Source organism: Palaemon carinicauda, unplaced genomic scaffold (assembly GCF_036898095.1).
Source record: "Palaemon carinicauda isolate YSFRI2023 unplaced genomic scaffold, ASM3689809v2 scaffold1395, whole genome shotgun sequence".
NCBI classification, from domain to species: domain Eukaryota; kingdom Metazoa; phylum Arthropoda; class Malacostraca; order Decapoda; family Palaemonidae; genus Palaemon; species Palaemon carinicauda.
The window spans coordinates 27,501-34,598 of NW_027168921.1; positions in this window are offsets into that span (position 1 = coordinate 27,501).

Here is a 7,098-nt window from a genome sequence, read left to right on the forward strand (position 1 = left end):
TTTTTCATTCTACTTCACGGAATTAATTACGGTAGATGAAAGCTATTCTCACAAGGCTTTTTTTTAACTCCATTATATTAGCGGAGTCTCTCATTTCAGCCGTGAGGAAAAAGTATGTTTGCCCATGTTTCATATATTTTCCCATAATATCACGGAAGAGTCAGTTTGTACAACTCAAGGCAAAAACTTACCTTGTGACAGTATACTAATAAGATCAATAGAATTATACAAATTTTCAAGTAATTTAATTCAAGAGACTGTTTTCTAGGAAAAGACATATTTAATGTTTTAACGAATATGGTTGAACACAATGATTACTTCTACCTTTCAAGGACAATAACACCAAACGTAAAGAAAAAAAATTCTGCTTATAGAAGATGTCAGGTTTATCGAAAAAAAAAATTAGGCAGAATTGAAGCTACTATTATAAAAAGTAACTCATCCCTAGCATTTTCCTTCTTTGATGTCATGAATTTTCAGTTGATGATACAGAAGAAAATTATGATATACTTGGGATTTTTGCATATATTTTATTACTCATCGATTGTGTTAGAATTATCCTTTATACTTCTAAAATATTATATGTCAAAAAACGTACTGGAAATATATATAATGTAATTTTATTCCTAAACTTGAGTTATAGATATTTTCAGTTTCATTCAGTATTATTCATATTATAATATGGTGCCATGTTTTTCTCATGAAATATATGCTAAAGCAAGATCCTGAAAGTCTATATTCACGATAGCTTTATTCAGCAGTGTATCTTTTGGCTATGAAGGACAAAATTGCATGCTTACCAGCTATCTCTACCAGAGGGAATAGCTTTGGAATATATGAGAGTAAACAAATACCAGAATAGGTTTTAGGATTTGAAAAATAAGATATATTTTATTGAAAAAATCTTTCTAATATGATAAACGGATAAACACATTTCCTACATAAATGTATTTATTTCTAGTAATACAATTTGGCAGTATGGTAATCTTTATATTTCATTCACGAGCTCTAAACAAAATGTTGTTTTTTTTTATTATGAGTAAAATTGCATCGTATTCTATCCGACTTGAAATCAAAAAAAAAAAAAAAAAAAAAAAAAAAAAAAAAAAAAAAAAAAAAAAAAAAAAAAAAAACATATCAATTGAATTACTGTCTGAAACTGGAGGTTGACCCAAAAACCAACGTTTATCTTAACCTTTATATGATCCATAACTTAGATCAATCAAATTTACCTATGAAATCTTTTGCCTCTAAATACTTGCCATATAATTCTATTTCCAGGAGTATTTGGTTTGCAAAAATGTATCCCAAAAAAGAATACTTAAGAAACATGCTGAGCCAACCACACGGGTAAATATGAGAATAAACTTACTCAAACTGCATTGCGGTCTATTGGTTCTTTTCTTCAGTTGGGAAAAGAAGATAAGACTGAAGCAATGATGCAAATTACACAACGGAAAGAGAAGGAACAAAACTAACTTTTAAAGTAAATGGAAGTTGAGTTTTTGTTTTCAAAAGCGGATTTGTCAGAAGTTATACTATTATTATTATTATTATTATTATTATTATTATTATTATTATTATTACTATTATTATTATTATTATTATTATTATTATTATTATTATTTTTTTTTTTTTTTTTTTCTTTTATTGATACAGGTGCTCTTTTTTTCCTTAACCACCTTTTAACCGAACGTGAAAAAGCAATGTTGATGGAAAATAGCCTTAGGCAATTCCTCCATTATGTTCTATTAATAGAATTTTGCTTATGAAGGTGTTTTTAGATTGAGGTTTACTTTCTTCCAAAAATATATGAATTTTCAGATCAACACGATTTTGAAGGAATAGAAAAAATTGAAAAAAAAAGTATGTGAGATTTACCATAGAAATGATTAAATATATTTTCATTGGTATTTCTTATGGCCAGTTATTTTTTGTCCAATCTCGTACATTTCCTTGTATAACATTTCTTTTTATCCCAATGAAAATTTTACTTTCATGTTCGAGCCTAAACACATCCACTTTGATATGCAGCTGAGAGAGAGAGAGAGAGAGAGAGAGAGAGAGAGAGAGAGAGAGAGAGAGAGAGAGAGAGAGAGAGAGAGAGAGAGAGCGCAATGGTAGGACATTCGTATATCTATAACATATCAATATCCGATACAACTAATCCTTCCAGAATCTTCCTGAGCACAACAGCCTGGTAGATCGTAACGTTTCAGGAAAGCAGATCGCAAGATCTTACCGCATCTTGTCAACATGATTAGAATCTAGAATTTCTGGCTATCGACTAAGTACGATCCACCTGTCTACCATGGATAACTGTGTGATTGGCAGTATAACTCTTTCGCTTTGCGCTGGCAATGAGATGAAAGATACAGCGGCTGATGAAACAGAGCAGATATTTTCCAGAGCTTGAAACACCGATTATATTGTCAATTGAGTGATGATTTAAAATATGGTTATTTTCAGAAACTTAAAGTAAACTTGATAATGTAATTCCGAAGTAAAAGCTATTATTATTATTATTATTATTATTATTATTATTATTATTATTATTATTATTATTATTATTATTATTATTGTTATTATTATTATTATTATTATTATTATTATTATTATTATTATTATTATTATTGTGTTTACTTCATAGAAAACTTCCTAAATATTTATAACTCTTATTTTTTTTCAAATGTACTCCCTTCATTTAGTAACTCTGAGTATCTCATTAAAGCAATAGGATATCCGGTAATATTGTCCTTTCTCCTATCATATTAAAAGATTGCGGTTTAAAACGAATTATAACGTAATATCCGTTTGGTAAGTCAGTAAATATAGGTCTGCAATGAAGTTCAAAAAATATTTGTTGATTTATTCGATCTCGCTAGTGACATTTCCAGCAAGTCTTTGAGCCCTTTTAAGCTGGAGAAACGACTAGAAAATTTGAGTTTTAGGAACTCTCGCACATATTTATAACGGAAAATTTAATATTGGAAGCTTTCCATTGGGCAGCAAGGACTGAGTTCCTATCGTCTACTACCTGCTGATTAGCGGTAAGTCAGGCTAGATTTTTTTTTTTTTTTTTTTTTTTTTTTTGTGACTGGTGCCTCCTCTATCAAATAAAATTATTGTTAATTTTCCACTAATTAGGAAATTAGCATTAAAACTAGTCTTCAGGTGTGTGCTTTCAGATATTTCTATTCCAATCGTTTGATAAGCCAAATAAAAAAAAAATCCTTCTTAGTGCTCAGAGTAAATTTCTCCTGCTAGGTAATGAGAGCGTTGAAAATGACAGTGTTCTTATTCTCAGGGAGCTGCCAGTCTATTGGGGCTGTTGAAAAAGTTTTTTTCCTTTCTATGAGTGTTTCTATATTTGTTTGGAGCCGCATAAGCTCTTAATTCTGACACAGTTATTAGGGTATGTACGGATGGGGACATGTGTATATCAAGACGATATAATTTCTTTCAAGGCTTCTTTATATCATAATATCTCCTTTCAACATGTCTACTAAATGCTTGAAGCAATTTCAGGGTTTCCTTCTTCCCGTTCCTTTCCACTAACCGCTTATCTTTTATTTTTTCAAGAATACTAACGTATCTCATAACTCAATTTTAGATTTGCTTCAGTGGTAATACACAAAAAAAAAAAAAAAAAAAAAAAAAAAAAAACACACACACACACACTGTACAGAGATTTCACCCAGTACAGTAGTTCTAAATTATATGATACATGGAGATATGAAGTCGGTTTACATATTGATATTTGAATATATTATGGCAAATGAAACCAATCATATGTTAAAGAAAAGGACTCCCAATAATTACGGCAGAACAGTTATAACTCCAAATTTCATAAGTTATTAAGTATACATCATCATTATAAGCATTTACAAAGCCGTGTGTAAAAAGTCTAGAAAGTGAGAAACTCGTGCAATCAAAGTTGGACTACTATTAGAAAAAAAAATATAATGAACAGAAATATTTTCAAATGTGTTCTAAAGAAGCCTTTAGATCCCTTTGAAATAATTTCAGGATTCATTTATGTTTATTCAGCGAAGGTTATTATGTTTTTAATAATAATACATATTTTATATATTTGAATATCAATCATACATATTCATAAGTACATCCAACCATTACACCAAGAACGTAGATCTGAAAGCAATGGTACCATAAAATTTTACAAAAAGGTCACCCAGTTTCTAAACAATGTCAGTGTATCTTGATAGAAAGGTTCAGTAAAATAATGTAATAAAAGAGAAAAAGTTTTTATTTTCATTTTTCTTGAGAGGGAAGAGTTATATTCAATTTGAAAATGAAAAAAATAAAATGTATTGGAATGAATTATACGTTCAATTCATGAATTAGTTTTTAACCTGTATTGCAGTTTGGTATTTGTTTGTTAACGATTCCAAATAGATGTAATTAATAAATAGGTCCTGCTAATGTTTTATTTATCTATTTATTTAGTTATTTTTTTTTCTAATTCCTAGCGTTCAATAAGTAGAGGATCTATTTCTTGTTTTTATTGATTTTATTCAACTGACGAAGAGAGAGATGGAAATAATCGCCTATCTAATTCTCCTTTATTTGGATGTTTGACCTTTATAAGCCTTTCTAGCTTCCAGAGAGAAAATGAGACAGAATTTCACTGAGAGTAAAAGAAAAGTATAAGTTTCAGCATAGATTACTATCAATGGAAATTAACTTTTTTTCAGATGACATTTAGTACTACAATACTTCAGTTCAAGTTCCGGTTTTTTTTTCTTTTCTTTTTTTTTCTTTTTTTTGCTAAATGATTATTCCCGGATAGATTTTTTCAAGCTTTCTCCTAAGAATATTTTCATTGTATGCCCTTCAAATTCTTTTGCACTCGAATTTCATTGAATATCCTAGAATCTCAATGTTAATGAAAAGAAAACATAAATTTTCTATGTTGAATTAGCACAAGAGCAAATCATATACTTCTTTTAATGGGTACTTTCATTTCTATATACTAGCTGTGCGACTAAATGATTTCCAAGAATTGAAGTTAAGAATTACGTAGTTCAATATTCTTCTGCTTCTTCTTCTTGTTCTTCTTGTTCTTGTTCTTCTTGTTCTTCTTCTTCTCCTCCTCCTCCTCCTCCTCCTTCTTCTTCTTCTTCTTCTTCTTCTTCTTCTTCTTCTTCTTCTTCTTCTTCTTCTTCTTCTTCTTCTTCTTCAACCTATTTCTGTATAAGGTCGCCTTTATGAATGAGTCATCTTCATCGATTTCTGTTCTGTGCTTGATTTTCGTCAGTACATTTCCATAGCATATTTTCCCCTACAAAATCATGCCATCTCTTCCTTGGTCTTCCTCTAATATTTCAATATTAATTCCATAAAGTAATTCTCTTTTGCCTTACCTTTTTATAGTAAATAGGACTTCAATTTGAATCGCCAATTCAATCAAGTTAGATTTCAGACAAATCTGATCCGAAAGATGGCCAAAGCGTCTCGCTTTCATTGGTGGTCATCCATCCAACGATTAAACACACTCATTTCGGATCAATTTCGTTAAGCGAGAGAGGAGGAAATTGGCGGTCATTTCAGGCTGTCGTTGATTGATACTTACTCAACGACCTCGCCTAACATTACTTAACTTCACTGAATTGGAAGGCCTTTGTTGTCTGGATGTTTATAAAGCTTTTTAGAGCAAATGCCAATACCTTTATTCCAGAATTTTAAATACGCTTTTAAATGTGATTTTTTTATTCTTGGGGGGGGGGGGGGTTCGTATACTATTGCATAATGTTTCTATAACTCTTTTAAGGGATAACTGAGCATTCACCTTTTAAATGAATATGCTATTATCTTAGAAGGATGAAGATAAAATTTGTGTGGCTATATGCCAAGAAAAGCGATATTTTGTTTCTAGTTATATCACATCTCCCGAGGCTGTACAAGTTTCTAACAGCCCTATATGTGATATTGTAAAAAGATGATATATCAAAACATCTCGAGAAAGGAAAGATAAAGGGCATTTTACCTATAGAGCGTTACCATATGAGTGCCGCATGTGTTGGCTACATGTGTAAATATCCAAATCATGATAACAGAGAAAAGCGTGAACGCACTCAAAAGAACTTTTAACAAACCAGAAATTTAAGTTTTAGTCTGAAGACTTTTCAACTCCTTTCTTTTGCAGTACGCATGAAAAACAATATCGGAGGCGAAGTGTTCTTAGCAATTCCTGCGTTAAATACTTTATACTGTATTTTGCTTACAAAAAGATAGATAAAAAGAACCAGCTGCTAAAACATAATCACATTTTGAAATAAATATTCGAAAAAACGTAGTTTTCACCGGTATTTTTTATGTCCAATCTTTTTATTTTTCATCATTCTTTGAAGGTTTTTTACGGCCCTAAATAAAAACAGACATATATAACCTAATATATAAGGGAAAACGAGAAGAAACATTGAAGGGTATTTCTTTATGATGGAGATTCCACATCACATCACCGCCCTCACTCCAACCCCACCTCAACATAGCTAATAAAATCATAACACTTCCGGATGCAACCACCCATAGATCATCCGGTACCTCAGCAAGCCGATCAGAATTTAGTATACCCGTCCATTCACTAATTGCAATCCACTTGTCTGATATGATTACTTGGGTGCCAATTACCATGATTCTTCCCCTTTAAAATTCTTAGAAAAATGAGTCTCTCTCTCTCTCTCTCTCTCTCTCTCTCTCTCTCTCTCTCTCTCTTAATCGAATGAATGAATCGTTAGAATTATGGATGTTTAAAATTATTGTAAAAATTATTCTGTGGAAAAGGTTGACACGAGTCTCATTCTTTCTCTTGGTTATGCCTTGAGTTGGTAAATATATTATTGTCTTGTTTTGGAAACTCACGGAACTTTGGCATTAAGAAAATCACAGAAACCGCATACAATGGCAATTAACTGGGTCCTGTAATAGCTTATGCATCTCACACAGATCATGAGATTAAATGGATAATCGAATATCTATTACAAAGGTATTATATACACGACAGCATATATTACATTTAATATATCACCTTTGTGAAATAATAGAAAAATAGAATCTTAGTATATGTAGATGCTTTTC